The sequence below is a fragment of the Monodon monoceros genome, unplaced genomic scaffold, assembly GCF_005190385.1.
Source record: "Monodon monoceros isolate NGI ecotype Baffin Bay Population unplaced genomic scaffold, NGI_Narwhal_1 Super_Scaffold_17, whole genome shotgun sequence".
In the NCBI taxonomy this organism is placed as follows: Eukaryota; Metazoa; Chordata; class Mammalia; order Artiodactyla; family Monodontidae; genus Monodon; species Monodon monoceros.
Genome location: NW_021703773.1, coordinates 30,576,229 through 30,596,770, shown reverse-complemented (window position 1 = coordinate 30,596,770; position 20,542 = coordinate 30,576,229). Strand labels below are relative to the sequence as shown.

The window sequence follows — 20,542 nt, the reverse complement described above, 5'->3', positions numbered from 1 at the left end:
GTGTTTCAACATTTAGAGGCATGTATGTTTTCATTAACTACCAAGCACACAGTTGTATGAGCCACAAATTATCTTAGTAAAGACAGCAGTAGTTAAATCTTAAAGCAAACCCCTTCCTTATATGCATTCTTAATCTAACGATGTAAGCCATCGTTTTTAAAGATTACTTTATTCCCTATGTTCTCAATAAATGTAGGAAGCCAACATATTTTTCCTTTTGCTTTACATTTTGCTGTAATATGGTAAAAAGCCTCCCAAAATAAGACCAATAAATATTATTCACGTGAATTTTCATGTGCAAAAAGGCAGTGATTTAGTTCAATAATTTTACTTTACTTTAACTCATTAGAACTTCAGCTACTGTCTCATCTGTGTGTATCTCTGTGATTGTATAATTTTGAATATATACTTTTTGTACCACCTCCTTAAATAGACAGAAGACAAATTTAATAGGACCAAAATTCTATCAAAAATGTGCAGGTATATGTGGAACTGATTAATCAGGAAACAGTGTTGTTATCAGAAGAATTTGTCACTATCTAATGCCATGAACCACTAATAAAGTTAAATGACTTCAACTTTATATATTCAAGCCATCACTGTCATAACAGATATACAATATTTTACCTTGGGAAAATATTTTGAGATGAAGTAATAAGCAGAAACAATATTTTCGAAGTCTATATTGTGTCACCAAAGCTACAAGCATGAATCTTTGGGAAAGAATTATTTGATTCATGAGTGTAGCACTTTATAATATTTTTCTTAAACTTCCTAGGGTGATTCTTTTTATATAATTCACCAAATGACATTATCTCCCTTTCTTGTAAGCATTCCAACAGAAATATCACCAATATAGGACAAGCACTCTTACCACAAAGATTTATTAAGGAAAATAATCAAATAAACCCCATATATAAACAGATATATAAAATAAGACATATTAAACAAGTTATATGTGTGCATGTAGGTAGTGAGAAATCTTGAGCTATCTCAATCTATTAAACCTCTTTACCCAGCTCCTCCCCAAAAAATAATAATTTAGACTTTTTTGAACTGGCTTTTAAGACCTTTGAGTGCAATTGCTATATTCAAGTTCCAAGTTCCTTGCACCTCACCCTATGCCTTCACTGCTGCTCTCCGGCCAACGGCCATCCTCTGTGCTAACATGGCCTGCCCTAATGTCCACACACCCAGGCTTTGAATTTTTTACCTCCTGTCTTTCAAGAAGCTATTATCTGCCTATTCTCTACATGAGACACCACCATGATGATCAAGATACAGACCAGCCTTCCAAACCACACCCTCGCATTCTCCTGGTCCTCTCTCTCTTGTCAAAATGCAACCATAGATTTATTTTTGGCAATTTCTAAATTTCATCTAAATGGAATCATACATTACATACTGATTTCATCTGGCTATTTTGCTCCACATTATGTCTGAGATTCTCACTGGGTGTTGAGTATGGTAGCAGAGGCACATTGTTTGTTATTGCTATATAGCAGGCTTCACAACCTAGGCACTCTTCACATTTTGGACTGTTAGAGACTGTTCTATGAATGCAGAGTAAGATGTTTAGCAGGAACGCTGGCCTCTAGTCATAAAATGTCAGCAGTAGCGCCCCAAGGTGTGACAACCAAAACTATCTCCAGACATTCAAGTTACCCCCAGTTGAGAACCATAGCTATATAGTCTTCCGTAGTTGGAATGTATCTTATAATTATTTATCCAACTTTCACTGATGGAAATTTGGTTGTTTGGGGTGTTAGTAACAATCTGGACTTACTCAAGAAAATAAGGCCACCCTACTATAATTATGAGAATAAAGTGGTTTCGTATGTAAATTAGAATTTACACAAACTTCGCGAGAGCTTGGCAGGGGTGGTGGCAGAGGAGGAAACGTAGGATAAATATAAGGGAATTGCCAAAAAATGTAAGCACAGGTGAAGAAGAAAGTTTGGGAAGCAGATCCTGGAGACTCCACCTGAAGCACCAAGGCAGGTAGTTGTCAAAGGCCCCCAGGAAAGCTGCATGCTTCTCAAGGTCTGCGAGAACACACCCATCGACTGTCTCAGTCAGCAGCAGCAAGTTAGATTTCCAGCTGCTCCCTGAGAAGATGCTCTGAGTCATACATCCAACTGCACATCAAGGTCCACCAGTTTCAGTGAGATTCCTGTGAGAAGAGGGCCTCTACTCCTCTTCACCTTCCACTGTGAGTTACTCTCACTGACAAAACTTAATCCTGAATAATATCAGGAATGGGATTCCGGAAAATGTCATCCTAAGCTTCTTTTCTGCATTTCAGAGGGAGGTCAGAGTGATGTTCAGTTGACAGGAGACAATCCCACACAGCAGCTGCTCTAAAGATTCTTGCATGTGCCTTTTGGTGCAAATATGGACTCAGTTGTGTTGGATGTATATGAAAGAGTGACACTGTTGTGTTATATAGTAAGGGTCATAGAGTGCTACCATCAACAATGTCTGAGAGTTCCAGCCACCTCACATCCTTGCTATCACTTCATACCACTTTATATTTTGAAATTTTTGTTTGTCTTAATTTTAGTCATTCTTGTTGGTGTGTAATGGTACCTTACTGTGGTTTGAATTTGTACTTGCATGTTGACTAATGATTGTCATTTAGCACCTTTTCTTATACCTTTAATCCATTGGGATACATCCTGGTTTATAGTGCCGGTCTGTGGCCCTTGCCATCATTTTATTAGTTTGTCTACCTTCTTCTTATTCATTTGTAGAAATTTAAATGTATGTATATACACATGTATGTACATATATATGTACATCTATTTCTATATCCATATTTATATCTATGTCTAGATCTAGATAGATCTGGGTATGACATCATTACTTATGTGTCACAATTATCTTTTCCTACTCTGAGACTTGGCTTTTAATTATCTGAATGCTGTATTTTTTTATTTTGTTTTGATAGTAGGGTCAGCTGCAGTCCTAAGATACAATACAGAGATTTCCTGTATACTCTTCCCCACTTTCCTCCAATGGTAACATTATGCAAAATTAAAGTATAATATCAAAACCGGAAAACTGATGTTAACATAATCTATCAATCATTCAGATTTCACCAGTTTTATACACACTCATTTGTGTGTATGTATTTTAGTCAAAAAATATCTTGAGACAAATGAAAATGGAAACACAACATACTAAAATTTATGGGATGCAGCCAAAGCAGTTCCAAGAGGGACATGTAGAGTTATAAATGCATGTATCAAAAAAAAAAAAAAAGACTTCAAATAAACAACCTAACATTACACCTCAAAGAACTAGAAAAAGAAGAAACTAAGTCTGAATTTAGTGTAAAGAAGGAAATGATAAATAGAGAGCAGAAATAAATGAAACCAAGAAAAAGAGACAAGAATAGAAGAGATTAACAAAACTAAGACTTTGTTCTTTAAAAGATAAACTTGACTAATCAAAAAGAGAGATGACTGAAATAAATATAATTATAAATGAAAGAGGAGACATTACAACAGATGCCACAGAAATACAAAGGATCATAAGAGACCACTACAAACAGTTATATACCAACAAATTGGACAACCCAGAAAATGGATAAATTTCTGGAAACATAAACCTACCAATACTGAACCATGAAGAAACAGAAAATATGAATAGACCAACAACAAATAAGAAGGTTTGAGTCAGTAATAAAAATACTCCCAGCAAGTAAAAGTTCAGGACCAAATAGTTTCACTGATGAATTCCACCAAACATTTAAAGAAGAATTAATACCAACCCTTCTCAAACTCTCCCAAAAATTAAAGAGGAGAGAACATACTCAAATTCATTTTACAGAGCCAGCATTACCCTGCTACCAAAGCCAGATGAGGGTCTACAAGAATAGAAAACTAAAGGCCAATATCTCTGATGAATATAGATATAAGAATTCTCAACAAAATACTAGCAAACAGAATTCATCGAAACAATGAAAGGATCATACACCATAATGAAGTGGAATTTGTACCTGGGATGCAAGGATGGTTCAACATATACAAATCAATATATGTGATATATCACATTAACAGAATGAAAGATAAAAATCATATGATGAAATCAACACAGAAAAAGCATTTGATGAAATGTACCATTTTTTATGATAAAAATTTCTCAACAAATTAGAAATAGAAGAACCATGCCTCAAAATAATAAAGGCCATATATGACAGACCCACAGCTAAGAGCTGAAAGTTTTTCCTCTAAGATCAGGAACAACACAAGTGTGTCAACTCTCACCACTCCTAATCAACATAGTAGTACTGAAAGTCCAGGCCACAGTAATCAGGGAAGAAAAAGAAATAAATGCATCCAATTTGAAAAGGAAGAATTAAAATTGTCTCTGTTTGCAATGACATGGTCTTAGATATAGAAAACTCTAAAGACTCCACCAAAAAAAAAAAAAAAAAACCTAAAACTTATAAACAAATACAGTAAACCTGCAGGATAAAAAAAAAGCATATAAAAATTAATTGCATTTCTATATACTAACAACAACTTACCTGAAAAAGAAATAAAGAAAACATCCCATTCACAATAGCATCAAAAATGTTAAAATACTTAGGAATAAAATTAACCGTGGAAAAGAAAGATCTGTACAGTGAAAACTATAAGATACTGAGAAATAAAATAGAAGACACAAATAAATGGAAATATATCCCATGGTCATGTATCGGAAGACTTAATATCGTTAAAATGTCCATAATCCCCAAAGCTATAGATTTCAATGAAATCCTTATCAAAATTTCAATAATATTCTTCACAGAAATAGAAAAAACAATCCTAAAATTCATATGGAAATGTGAAAGACCCCAAATAGTCAAAGCAATCTTGAGGAAGAAGAACAAAACTGGGTGCATCACACTTCTTGATTTCAAACTACACTACAAAACTCAGGCAATCAAAACAGTATGTTGCCAGCATAAAAATAGACACATGAGACCAATGGGACAGAACTGAGAGTCCAGAAATAAACTCACGCATATACAGTCAACTAATATTTGACAAGGAGCCAAGAGTACTCAATGGGGGAAAATAGTCTTTTCAATAAATGGTGTTGGGAAAACTGGATATCCACATGCAAATGAATAAAACTGGATCCCTATTTTACACCACTTACAAAAATTAACTCAAAATGGATAAAGATTTAAATTAAATCAAAATGGACAAAGACCTGAAATCATAAAACTCCGGGAAGACAACACAGGGAAAAAGCTCCTTGACGTTGATTTTAGCAATAAGTTTTTGGATATGACACCAAAAGTACAGGCAACAAAACCAAAAATAAACATGTGACATGCAATTACATCAAACTAAAAAGCTTCTGCACAGCAGAAGAGACAATAAACAAAATGAAAAGGCAACATATGGAATGGGAAAATACATTTGCAAATCATATATCTGATATGTGTTTTATATTCAAAATATGCAAGGAAGTCATACAACTCAATAGCAAAAAAATCCAATTGAAAAATGGACAGAAGACTTGAATAGACATTTTTTCCAAAGAAGAAATATAAATGGCCAACAGGTACATGGAAAACTGCTTAACACCACTAATAATCGAGGAAATGGAGATCAAAACCACAATGAGCTATCACCTCACACTTGTTATAATGACTATTATTAAAAAATAATAATAAGAGATTACAGATGCTGACAAGGATGTGGAGAAAAGGAACCTTTGTGCACAGTTGGTGGAAATGTAAATTGGTGCAGCCACTATGGAAAACAGTATGAGGTTTCTCAAAAAAATAAAATAAAACTATCATATGATCCAGCAATCCCAATTATGAGGATATATCCAAAGGAAATGAAATGTCTATCTCAAAATGTTTTCAGCACCCCCATGTTCATTGCAACATTATTCATAATAGACACGACATGGAAAGAACTTGAGTCCACTGACAGATGAATTGATAAAAAAAATGTGATACATATAATATATTAACATATCTATATATAAATGCTACTCAGCCATAAAAAAGAAAGAAATCCTGCCAATTTTGACAACATGGATGAAACTTGAGTGTAGCTAAGTGAAATGTCAGAAAGAAAAAGACAAACATTGCATGACCTTACATAAGCAGAATCTAAAAAATACTGAACTCATAGAAACAGAGTAGATTGGTGTTTGCTAGGGGCGAGGAAGGTGAAATAATGGGTAAAGATGGTCAAAGGGTACAAACTTCCAGTTATAAGATGAATAAGTCCTGGGCATCTAATGTAAAGCATGGTGACTATAGTTAAAAATACTGCTAAATGCTAAGAGAGTAAATCTGAAAAGTTCTCAGAGCATACACACATACACAGACACACACACACACATACACACACACACAGGCACACACACACATACACACACGCACACACATACACACACACCGTAACTATGTGAGGGGATGCTTTTGTTAAGTAATGTTACTGTGGTAATCATTTTGCAATATATACGCATGTCATATAATTACGTTGTATACCTTAGAGTTATAAGCTATATGTCAATTATATCTCAATAAACCTAGAAAAAATAAAAATGTGATTTCTTTTTCTTCCTGCTGTTATTGTTTCTACTGAAAAATCTGGCATTATTCTTCTTTTTGCTCTGTTGAAAAAAAATGTGGTACTTACTCTGGCTGCTTTGAAGATTTTATATTTATCTTTATTCAGCAGTTTTATATAATATATGCAGGTGTGATTTTCTTTTTATTTCTTCTGATTAGGACCAGAACTGTAAGTTGTTGTCTTTGCCAGTTTTGGAAAATTCTCATACAATGGTATTTCACATATTGCTTCTGTTTTATTCTCCTCTTTCTCTTGGACTTAAGTTAAATGTATTTTAGATTTTTTTCAGTATATCCTCTATATCATTTATACTCTTTCCTGAATTTCCCATCCTATTTCTATATGTGTTTAAAGGATTCTGTTGTTGTTTTTTTTAGTTTCCTCACTTTGTCTTCTGCCATATTTAATACACTAATTATTCTACTTCTCTCATTCTTACTTTCAATTACTGTATTTCTTTAGTTCTAAAATTTTACGTTGACCTTCTTATAGATTCCAGGTCTGGAAAGTCCCCATCTTTTCATCAACTGTCAATCTATTTTTACTGCCTGTATTTTTTATCTTGGTTTTTGTGCATTTTATAAACATTTTTAGTCATAAAAATTGTAGAGTTTCTGCCTGATGATCTTCCTAAAAAGAGGATTAATCTTCACAAAGGCATAGACTGTGTTGGTGAATCACCCTGGACCAGTCAAGGAAAGGTTTGGGGCTTTGCGAAGTTTGAACTTTCTTTGATCAGCTCTTATCTCTAAAGCATAGACGTATGCCTATGGGCATATGCTCTTAGGGGCCATTCTTTCTCGGATCTTAACTGAAAACCTCTGAGTCCTTTGGAGTCATCCAATGTGTTAATCTCTAAACTGTTGCTTCGTTTTCCCTAGAAGTATTAAACTGCTGAAATATTTGCTCAGTCCTTTAGATCTCCAACTATAGCCGGCTGCTTGGTTTCTGGATGTCTCTTCCTGAACACCCCATAGTTTAGGAAGTGGTCAAAAGCCTTGGTGGTAAACTTCATGCAGTCTCCCACTCACTTGTCTGCAGTTATTTTTTTCCCCTCAAGTTCAGTTCTTGGAGAGTCCCAACACCAACCTCTGTGTCCCCAGCATGAGACCTCTGTTAGTTCTAGGCCTCCACTTTCTGCCCTGCGTCCTCACCCATGGACTTGGCAAAACGGCGAGGACAACTGCAGAGAGGAATGTGGGACTCAGAAGTCTCTCTCCCTTATCTCCAGAATTTGGGCCCCTCTAGTTCTGCCTGCCTCGATTGTTCTCCAAAGCTTTTCAAGAGTTGTTTTATATCCTAATCCAGCTTTTAACCTTATTAAGAGAAGGGTTAGTCCGGTGGGTGCTACCTTGTTGTGGTTGACAATGGAAATCACTGAATTATGTGAGTTTGCAGTTACGAGAAATCCTAAGTGAACACATCTCTTGAATAAATGTGACATCTCTGAACACTGAAAAAATATCAGATACAGTTACTTCTACTCGTAGGATTGCATTTTCTCTCTCTTTCTATGTTGTTTCATCTCTTCTCATCTCTTCTCACTCTGTGATGGTGGTGGGAGTTTATCACAACCTGCTTTTAGTCAAGTAGAAAAGTTGCCAGATCAAATTTAACCTAAGAGTTTTTGTTTTAAATGATTATGAGGATTTCAGTAGAACGCAGGAAACAATCTTCCCTGTTGTATGGTAGCAGCTCAGGATTTCAGGGTTAACTAATTCCATATCAGCCTAGCAAATTTTAAAATTTATAACTAGTTTATTTTCCTTTAAAAAATGCCCAAGTATGTTTTTAAGGAACACTTAATATTTGAGCATTTGTATGGTCCTTTACCGATGTTTTATTCCACCTGCATTGAATATCTATGTGTGAGAAACCCTCAGGATGTCAGCAGAACATCTGAAGTGCTATGAACTGAGTTATTTAAAATCTAGTCTCCAAAAAGTACTTGAAGTGCCTATAACTCAGCTAGCTGAAGACACGATCACAGAGTGGAACTTTCTATTCCATATGCTGAAGTAGCTCATTGAACAAAAAGGTGCATTAATGTCTACTATGCCGAGAAATCTAACGTTAATTTTTTGACTTGTGGCCAGAGGAGTCTGCTGAGTCTGTTATGGTAAACATGAGATTTTTCAAAGAATTGCCCAGAGAAATCAGCCCATGAGAGATTTCTTTTTTTCTGGACGCTTTCTTACAAAAAAGAACCAAAATGCTTGCTGTGAAGTGGGAGGAGGTGGTGGTGTCAGGGTATAAAAACTTAGAAATAGATTACCTACAATCGCACTGGATTTCATTCCCATTCATTCCTATGAAATAGAAATGAAGGTTTATGGAATCTGTAAGATAGATGAGCACTTTAAATCGCTCTGTCCAGTTTCACTGCAAGCTGATGTCTTATTCAAACCAAACAGCAGCGTACTTGGGGGCCAAAAGTTGTTACAAGTCTGCCACACTGGGAAATACATGAAACAAACAAAACAAAATATAGTGAATAGAGCTACTTATTAAGCATGAAAATGATCCTCATCTGGGATTACTTGGATGCAGTTTTAGAAGCATTTCATTCCTCAGTTGTCATTCCTGCAGTGAGCACTAAATCATTGATGTATTTTTCCTCGCAATTCATGATTTCCCATCTTAGAGCAGGAATTGAGGGAAGTATTACAAACTAGGATGGTTTTATGAAAGAAAGGAAAAAATAGGAAAGCGACAGATAAAAGTAACGACTTATGAAGTGATATGTAAAAATCAAGCCACAGGTTATCTGTGGAGGGTATAGGGAGGAGCATCAGAATGTCAATTTTGAAGAAACTGTGTTATTTTATTATTTCTTCCAGAACTGGAGGCAGAATAATAAGTCCAATGCAGACTTAGCTTGAATTACAAGAGATTTCAATAAACTGCCTGTCTGGGACCCCATAAAAGCCTATTGTGCTGTTCATTACATAAGACATGAAATACAGACAAACCTCAAATCCTGACAATGTACACTTTTATTTATCCATGAAGATAACTTTATGCAACTAACTTTGTGCAGAAATAGATTAAACATCTATTACTGTAATCCTGATGATTTCTAATAAATTAAAATTTACTTTTGTGAGCCATCCAATTATTAATCATTAGGTGTTGCATTCTTTTAATTAAAATAAATGACCTGAATAATGCATGAATATGTGAATACGAGAATAGTTAATTGCTAAAAAAATGTAACGATATTTGAAGACCTTGGGTCAAAATCTGTGGTCAAGTGCATGTATATAGACCCACTGCCCTGAAACATTTAGATACTCCTCTCTTGGTTATTTAAAGAACAACAATCAGTTTTATCTGGAACTGATAGCCTTTGTTAACCTTTAGGTTTGATCTTCTTATTTACAACTTTAAAGCTTGCTCTGAATTCAGAATTAATGGACAATTTACTAGAACGCTAGATTAACAGAATTTTATGTCTGGAATGCACAGAAATGTGCAAAGTTGTAAGATCACACCTGGCAGAGCTAACTCTTCAATTGAGAAGGAGTAAGGGGAACTCAGTGGAAAAAATCTTTTTAGAAAGTATGACATCTCCCATCAACCTGAAAGTTCAGTGGAGGACAGCTGACTAGGTTTCCATTTTTTCATCCATTTTGAGTCAGTCATTTATGAATATTTATTCACTACACACTAAATTTTCTTTTTTGTGGTACGCGGGCCTCTCCCTGCTGTGGCCTCTCCTGTTGCGGAGCACAGGCTCCGGACGCGCAGGCTCAGCAGCCATGGCTCACGGGCCCAGCCGCTCCGCGGCATGTGGGATCTTCCCGGACCGGGCCACGAATCCGCGTCCCCTGCATCGGCAGGCAGACTCTCAACCACTGCGCCACCTGGGAAGCCCCCCCACTAAATTATTAATTAGGTTTCTTACATCTCCCTCCAGCCTGTCTTGACCCCCTGATCATCAAAAGTTTTCTTTTCTTTTATCCGTATTTACTTCTATGAAAGTCTTCTAATTTTAAAACAGTGATATGCCCTATTCAAAGATTTCAGTCCTGTAACAGACTAACTTCCCTTGAAACTGTAATCTATCTCTACATAATGCAGAAACACCACATAATATTATCTTAATCTGCTCGGGCTGCTATAACAAAATGCTATAGACTGGGTGGTTTAAACAACAGACGTTTATTTCTCAAAGTTCTGGAAGCTGTGAAGTCCAAGATCAAGGTTGCCAGCAGATTCAGGTCCTGGTGAGGACCTGCTTGTAGAAAGCTGCCTTCACACTGTGTGTTCCCTTTCCTTGGTGCAGGTATTGGAGAGAAGAGGGGGGAGGGGGAGAGACAGAGACAGAGAGAGAGAGATCTGTCTTCCTCTTTATAAGGACACATCTCATCATGAGTCTAACCCTCATGACCTCTTATAAACCTAATTATCTCCCAAAAGGCCCACCTCCAAATACTATGACGTTAGGGGACAGAGCTTCAATATATGAATTTGAGGGGAGGGGGACATAAACATTCAGCTCATAACAATGTTTATTAAAGCTTTATTAAACTATGTGAACGCCTCCTATTGTTTTCTTAGTATCCATGCATTTTTTTTCTGAAAACATTGCTGAATGTTTAAAGTTCTAGGAACTGCGATAAACACAAATTTCTCGAGTTCATGGGGAATTTACAACTTTGTGGCAGAGAAATGCACATTAACAGATAACTGGTTACAGCAGTGAAATAAAAATATATAAAAACTGATGTAAGAACACAGAGAAACTAATTCATTATGACTGGAGGGACAGGGAAGGTTTACAATAAGAGGTGAGAATTAGCTGGATCTTAATGCATGCACAATGGGAAGTAAGGTTGGAAAAATCTGGAAGGCTATCTGGGCAAAGCAAACTGGTCTGCAGATGGATCAAGCTTTTCGAAAATAACCCACTTAGAATTAGCGAATAGCATTCCGAAACTCTGTCAGAAAGTTTGTGATGTCTACACAGCCACATTTTAAATTTTTATTTATTTAATTTTTTTTGGTATTGACAGGAGTTGAGGATGGAAAAGGGAGTTTGGACCAGATTATGAAGGACTTTTAAATGGCATGCCAGAGATCTTGGACTTCACCTGGTAGACAGTGGGAAACCAGCTCAGCTTTTTAGATGGTGAATGAGTTAAGATACCAGATTACTAACATATTAAAATAATAGCTAATATGTATGAAGTGCTTTTGGTATACCTTCTCCGTATAATTCTATGAACTTTACATGCATTAACTTATTTCATGCTCACAGTAACCTCATTACGTAAATGTTAGGATTTTCTTCAATTTATAGGTGAATAGACTAAAGCTTGGAATCACTTGTGTAAGGTCACACAGGGAAAAAGTATCAGAAGCAAGTTTCACACTCCAGTCTTTCTGTCTCCAGGGATTTCACCACTAACCTCTAAACTATATAAAATTAAATTTATCAGGGTGGTTTATAAAATGAAATGTAAAATGTAAAAGTAAATGATTAAAATTTTGGTGCTAATCTCCTCTCCATTTTGTTTCCCCTACCCTGGACTTGGAAGAGGCTTGTTTTGGATCTTGGGGGTTGGGGGACAATGGGCATCTATTGTACTTGAAAAAATAACTAGAAACAATAAAGGAAAGCTAAATAATATCACCCATAAAAAAATCTATTATTGCACTCCACTGCTTTTTAATGCTTGCTCTAAAAATTTATTGACATGCTCAATATCTCCCTTTTAATTTCTCAAGTAACTTCCAGAGAATTTACGTGAGGTAGATAATAAAAGAGATAATAAGTGGTTCATGAAAGATGATGAAGTTGAATTTAAGAACATACTTTTAAAACCCTTCTAATAAATGTTGCTTGTTTCAAAGCTCTTTTCGGTTCACAGCGCAGGAACAAGATGGCAACATTAACGAAGATTCAGAATAGATTCAAATATAAAATGATGTTATATGATGTGTAGCCATAAAGAGGGATATTCTCCCTGATTTGATGATCTGCTTCCTATGCTTGGTGACCTTGAAATATTATCTTGATTCTATTCACCTCTGTTTTTGATTTATGATTTCCAAATTCAAAACTAGATCTGATAAATTTATCCTGACTCTTATATACATTCTTCTTTACGGATTGTTTTTTCATTGTGAAACTTGTTTTTCCTGATCCTTGTTTATAACCCTGCTACAAATTAGTCATTCTGTTGCCCTCCATCTAATGTTCCCTAAAACAGCATAACTTTTCACCAAGTACATTACTCACCCAAATGGATCATAAAACTAATAAAAGTCCAACAGACTTTTGAGACTGTCAACAGACTCTCAAGGTGTCCAATGGTTGAGTTGCAGAAGTTGTAAAATAAATAATAATACATTTATTACAATCACAAGGATTATAGCTTAGGAGCAGAGTTCCAGTTTTGGGGTTTGGGGAATTGGAATAGAAATAAAATCCTGGAGAAACCAAGAGAGAAACTCAGGCATAGGAACAAGAAGACATAAATTCTCTTCCTACAATTTTTAAGTGGATCCTGAAACTGAAGTTTGGCCATAATAAACAGGGTTAAAACAATATGACCTGTAGACTGATGGCATCAAGGTTGATTCGATGCTGAGTCCAAAGAGAAGAACCAAGTTCTTTTTGTATTTGTCCCCAGAAGATGGCCTAGTTGCAGGGCCTTGGGTCAATGTGAAACCAGCCTCCAGAAGTTAAGCCATTGCAGAATGAACAGCATGGTAATGAGGTAAGAAAAGGGACAGGTCCCCAAGCCCTCAATCTGTAAGATACATGAATGGGAGGGGCACCAGGGATTTTTAGGGCAGTGAAACTACTCTGTGTGATACAATAATTGTGAACACACGTCATTCATTATACATTTGTCCAAACCCATAGAATATACAACACCAAGAGTCAGCCATAATGTAAACTCTGGACTTTGGTTGATAATGACATGTCAATATAGGTTCATCGATGGTAACAAATGTACCATCTAGTGAGGAATGATGATAATGGTGGAGGTTATGCATATGTTAAGGCAGAGTGGGAAATCTATGTCCTTTCCTCTCAGTTTTGTTGTGATCCTAAAACTGCTCTAAACAATAAAGTCTATTAAGAGAGAGAGAGAAAGAGAGAGAGAGAGAGAGAGAGAGAGAGAGAGAGAGAGAGAGAGAAAGGTGAAACCAGCAACAGAATAATAAAGATGAGGGAAGATGATTCTAGAGGGAAGATTTTCATTGGTCATGTTCCCCAGTGTCCTAGAACAATGGAGGAAAACATTTAATGCCTTGGGTATGTCCGCAATTTTTTTCACTTTACTACCATTTTAGAAATTCAGAGCTAATAAACTCTTGACAGTAGTATTTCAGTCAAGTACTAGCTGGCCTCCTTGAGTTCAGTCTCTCCTTCCTCCAATCCACATGCTACACTGCTTCTATGTTTATGTTTCACAAATCTCTAACTTCACCCCCCGCCCACCTGAATTTCTCAATAAACTCCTGTTACCAGATGAAGTCTAATTTTTCAACATGTCATAGTAGGTCTGAGCAGGTTAAATGTTGCAGTCACCATTTAGTTTACAATCGAGGAACAGGTAAAATAATATTATGAATAAAACATACATACAAATGTGTCCCTTCAAAAAATGGGGAGTACAGTAAGGAAACAAATTGTACAACGTGAAATACAATAAAATCTGATAGATAATAAATTAAACAGTAAAGCAGAAATAGGAGGCAATCAGATTAATTCTAAGAAAGAAATTGTCTCCTGATGAGAGCCTTGTAAAGAAACATGAGTATCATCAGACTAGGGGTTGGTAAAAATTGCTTAAGCGAAGATTAAGCCCGGCTGAAGCAGTGAGTTTAAAATGTGTTCATTTTGAGGAAACAAAGTAGACAATATAGTTAATTTGGGGCCAAAATAAAAAGAGTATGCCATGTTTTGATTTTACAAAAATACGTATAACTTCTTAAAGAACAGGAAGTCTCAATGAGCTTTTGAGATCAAGCCAAATGATAAAATCAGCATTCCACAACTCAAATACTCAACGATTTGAGTTTCAGTTATAGGTTGGGTTTGCCAGAGGAATTAAAGAGAGTGGATTCAGTTTACTCCAATCTGACCAGATGGACTTAGATGGGTATAATAAAATCAAGTGCTGATTTTAAAATAAATACTAATAACAATGATAATAATACTAAAACAAGGCTATTAATTAGAGGAGACAGAGGAGGAGCAGTAGATAATGGGATTAAAGCTTTGCCCAGGCTCATTACAAAGGAATATGTCCCCAGTTCAGGCATTTTTCCTCAGGATGGACATGACTGGTGGCAGAAATGATATTAGCGGTTGTTGAATTCTGCTTTTGCTGTTAGTGCCTGTCTTGGGTTTCTAGTACAAAAGGTCCAAGTTGAAGCTCAAAACTTAGACAAACCAGCAAACTATGCATTCCAATAATCCCACCCATATGCTCACTCCTGTTACTTCTGCTCCCCTTACTACCACCAGAGAGAAAGGTCTTTTCTCACTGATTTATTGACTCTTCAGCACTCTTTTTAAAAGCCAGCACCAATTTCAGGTGTACAGCGAAGTGATTCAGTTGTACATATACATGTATCTATTCTTTTTCAAATTCTTTTCCCATTCAGGTTATTACAGAAAACCTGAAACTAACACAGCATTGTTAATCAAATATACTCCAATATAAAATTTAAAAAAAAATTTAATCCATTAAAAAAAAAAGAATTTTACTTTGCATGACTCTGCCACCTCAAGACTCAGACCAGAAGCATTTTTAATTAAAAAATGTTAAAAATAAAACTGTTTAAATTCCAAAAAAAAAAAAAAAAAAAAAGCCAGTGCCTAATTGTTAGTGGCTCAACTGTTTACTAAAAGAGCAAACGTTTAGGGGAAAAAATAGATATGAAAATACTCTGAATTTATCACTCAGTGATGATTCCAAGACGGTCATTTTTGCTTTTTTCATCACACAATTTAGACTCATACACAAATTTGATCTTTCCTTTCCTTTACCTTCTAGTGCAGTGCTTAAGATTATGGACTCTAAAATCAGACCACTTGAGAGGTCACATCTTAGCTCTGTTACCTACCGGTCATGTAATCACATGACCCAGATAGGTAACCTCGCTGACATCAGTTGCCATATCTCTAAAACGGCAAGAATGATGGACTCCTCTTCATACTTTATTCTGAGGAGTAAAAGACTCAATACTTGAAAAAAATTAAAATATTGCCAGGGACACAATGTAAGAGCTGGCAAGATGAGGAAAAATCACAAAATGCAGTTTATCAATACGTAGTTATTTCTATTGTCCCTTCTAGGAAAACGAAGGTCATCAACACTCTCCACATTGCTACAATCAACGGTCAAGTCTTCATCCTACTCGACCCACCAGCACTGGCTCGCTCACCCGGCTTCCCTTATGCCTCGCTCTCTGGATCCCCACCTGCCGCTGCTTCCCTGGCCCATCATGGCAGATTCTGCCTTTTCACACAATGTCTCAACAGTGCAGAGCCCTAACATTCAGCACTCGGACCCTTCTCTTTTCTCCTTGTGTGATTTCATCCAGATCCTGATTTACAAACCTTTCATTAAATGATGTCTCCTAAATTTAAGTATCTCAGATAGAACTCTCTCCTGAACTTAAAATTCACACATCCAATTACCTATTGAAAATCACCATGTGGGTGACAAATAGATAGTCCACAATTAAATTCTTCCTAACTGAAAATCGGAGCTTTCCCAACACCTGTTATACCCACAGTTTTCCTGATCTTACTTTACAACTACATCATCCTTTTTGTAGTTTAGGATAAAAGCCTTGAAAACATTCTGGGTTCCTCTTTACTCTAAAGCTATATGTTTAAACTGCCAGTAGATTTTGTTGCTTCTGTCATCAACATACACCCCAAATCTGACCACCTCTTTAGCATTTGCACTGCTATTACGGTCCATCCTGGTCCAGGCCATTGTTATCTCTTGCTAGGATTATTTGGATAGCCTCCAAATTGGTCTCCTTCCTCTTACCTTCCCCCCAACAATCAGTTCTCAACTCAGCATCGACTGGTGCTTCTAAAATATCATTTCATTCACAACACTTCTCTGCTTACACTATTCCAATGGCTGTCCTTTTCACTCAGAGTAAAAACTGAAGCCTCTCCCTGAACCTACAGGGTCTATCCTGACCAGCACCTCTTACTTCTCTGAATATCTCTCATGGTCTACCTTTAATAACTAATAAATAATGAGAATGAGAATTCCTGGCATACGTAAAAGGAGTAGATTAGCCAATACAAACAATTTATGTATAGTATAGAATAAGAGGACCAGCATGATGTATGGTTTTGAAAAAATGATTTAAGTTTTTATTACTTTGACTTTCTTATGCCGACTTTGAAGAAAATGAGTTTGCTACCAGATGAAAGAAAAGGGAAGGGAAGGGAGAAAATTGAGAGAGAGAGAGAGAGAGAGAAAGCAAGGAAAGAAGAAAGGAAGCTAGATCTATACATATAAACACACTATTCTTGTTTTTAAAACACACAAAGCAACAATCTATTCCAAGATAAATTACAGTCACAGAGGTATCTCAAATGTATAGGTTTGTAAAACCACCTATACATTTAAACAAATTGTAAAATATGTTAAAGAACATCAGCTATCTCAAGGATGATATCTACTAACATACAAGAATTCCCTAACTAAGGAATTCTTACTGATTATGACCGTCATTGTCATTAACATCTCCTGAAATAAGTTATCTATAAACAGAGAAATTGAGTACAGTTTGCCAATGTCCACTTTTACTCATGAATGAGTTTTACTCAGAATCCCACATAAATTGATCATTCTATGCAAACACATAACTACTGATGGAGTTGTTTTCTTTGTATTCGAGATGGAGAGGAGCAATCCTGTCCAACTGCCATACTTGTGGGTTATTAATTAATTTCATATCCACCATTATTAAAATATTATTACTCATGGTTGAATGTGTTAATGAAAAGTAACTACTTGTCACAGGCAAATATTATCAAAAGAACAATAAGGCAATGAAAGTCACACAGCCAAAAATGTAATCCACTTGTCACTTCACTGAAGAATTCAATAACGCTGGAGACATGCAATCGTGGGAGAAACATTCAGGACAAACAATAATAATCTTCTGGATTTATTTTTCTTTAGATACTCAAAAAAATTTGTAATACTTAAAATGTTGGGAAATATAGGATAATATTGCCCATGCATGGAAAATTTGAGAAATAAAGCTAAATTTAGAAAAGAAACACATATTCTGATAAAATATACTGGGGGAATTAGTTCAGGCCATAGGATAAATTGATCACATAAATCTCTAGCAAAATATATTAATAGCTACAGTAAAATCCAATAAAACAAAATTAGTATCCTTATGCCTCAAGGCACATTCGACTTCTCTCACAAATCTGTTTCCAACACCATTTCAGCTCGATGCCCTCTGTCTGCCAAGAAAGTTTGTCTTTAAGACTTTTTTCTCAAATAAGGAATCTTTTTAACACTGGAAAACTTTGTATCAGAACTGTACAAAGCTCGTTTTGAATAACCATTTAGACAGATAACTAGAGAAAAACTTTCTTTTCCTTGCTTTCCTATCATTAGTCTAAAAACAAAAAACTAAAACCATAAATAATGCTCTTAATTCTGGCACTTATGCCCCTATTTGTATGTCCATTAAATAAAATAATGTAATGAAGATTTTTTGCAGACCGTAAGGTTATAAAATGGTAGGTGGTATGATTTTCATTTTATTTATAAGAAAACACCTAAGACAGGGACTCTGTTACGTATAGCTGGCCAACAAAACATTGTTATCTGTCCTAAAACAGAAGTTTAGATTAACAGATTTGCTATCTTTTCCAGAATACTCTTTTAGTGCTCTATTTAACCACTTGATCTGCTTCCAAAGTAGGTAAATTTATTTTGTTAAGCAAATATTAGAATTACTTATTAGCATAATCATGTTATTAATTTATTATTCAAAAGCTGACCTAAGTAGTTAAATAGCTCATCTTCAGAATGCTTTGCATGAAAGATCCACATTATTTTTCTTCTGGAATAAGAACAGAATCCATATCTTCTCGCAAGGTTGAGGAGGGTGATAACAGTCCTAAGGGTGAATAACAATGAAACACATACACGTTTCTCAGAAGCCAACCCGATTCAACAGGTACATCACGTTACTTTCATCTTTCCAATTATGTGAAGACAAGCTAATTTGTAGTGATGCGTTAGAAGAAAAGTTAATAACTTTGGTCTCCTCAGAAGTACCTATATGTGTAGCAAAAACACAAAAAAACAACAACAAAAGAAGTAAAAACCACCCACTCTTTTGTTGTTCTCTGTGTGTCTCTGTTGTACAGATATGAGGCTTAACATCTTGTGTTCTGACTGAGTGTCTTGTTGGCCTAAGGTAAGGACAGCTTTCCTGTGGCTATCACTGAAAAGCCATGGTATTCATTACATGGCAGAGACAGATATTGGGACAGGAAGCAGTAACTCAGAAGGAGGGCTTTACATAACAAAATGGCAAGTCATTTTGTTTTCCTTGGTTCTAACTCTTTAGAGCTTAGACATCAAGGATTCCAGGTAAAGTGAGGCCGTTTCTTGGTGATGGGTTGAAAGACCATACTATTCCATGGAGGCAAAGACCATGGCTGAAATATTCCCTGTTAAGAACCTTAAGGAATAGTTGAGTAAACCATGTGGTTGATGCTTTTTCTAATTGCATTTTATTTATATTTTCTTGCATTTTTCAAACCTTTAACAAAGTCCTATTAAAATATTTTAGGGTGGCCTATACTTTGCTACAAAGGTGGGGCATTTCTGGCCCTCACGTCTCAGGTCAGAGGTAAAATATAAAGAAGCAATTTTGCTAAAATCAGGATGACGGTGACAGTGGTAATTTTCTCCCCCAGTTAGGAGAAAAGGAAATAGTTACTCCATTGCATGATATGTTGCTAAAAGACCAGTGGGTTTCCTCTCAGTCAAAGATAACTGGGTTTTATGGAAAGGAGGTGCTTTTTTGTTGTTTTAAATAGGTTTTGTTTCTTTTTATAACACCCTAAACCTAGGTCTTTAAGGAGTAGGACTAGATGGAAACGTTTTCGATATTTTGGGATTAGTCTTTCATGGATTAGCATTTGATTTGGACAAGTTTTAAAACGATGTTTACAGATTCAGGACGATATCCAATCCATCAGGGAAACCCTTGGGTTCTACCTTTAAAATAGATTTGGAATCTAACCTTCTCAACAGCTCCCCTCCCACTACCTCAAAATCTACAGCCCTCCTACTGGTCTACCTACTTCCTCATTCTCCCCTACAGTCTGTTCTTAGCATACCAGCCTGATGATCACTTAAAATGTAAGCCATCCCATCCCATTCCTTTAGTGGAAACCCTGAAAGGCCTCTCCATTTCAGTCATGCCAGATTTGTACTGTGGAACCAAAGGAGATCTCTGACCTGACTCCCAGCTCCCACCCTTGATGACTCCTTTCACTCATTCTGCTCCAGCCACAGTGACCTCCTTACTCTTCCTCAAATATACCAAATGTGCTTCCTTTTGTATTCACTGTTTTTCTGCCCATAAAAAATCATCTCTTCTCCCACATACCTGTAAGGCGAGCTTCCTCCTTCAAGTATTGGGTTGGCCAAAAAGTTGGTTTGGGTTTTTCTGTAAGATGGGCAACCCAATATTTGATTAAATGTCACCTTCTCAATAGGACTTATCCAGACCAGCCTATATAAAACTGCAACTCTCCTCATCTACATCCACATTTTTTTCACCTTGTTCTAAGTTTCCATTTTCCTATTATGCAACATATTATGCATCGGTATTTATGCATCATATTATGTTATGATCAGTATTTATCACATGTTGTCTCTATCCCCAATTTAAGTGCCATGAGG

At 36.0% G+C, this 20,542-nt stretch overlaps 1 long non-coding RNA gene across 1 annotated transcript in view; it reads right to left on the bottom strand.

Moving 5' to 3' along the window:
• Positions 1-20,542, bottom strand: part of LOC114897530 — a 492,432-nt gene that overhangs the window by 367,639 nt on the left and 104,251 nt on the right. The window lies entirely within an intron of this gene.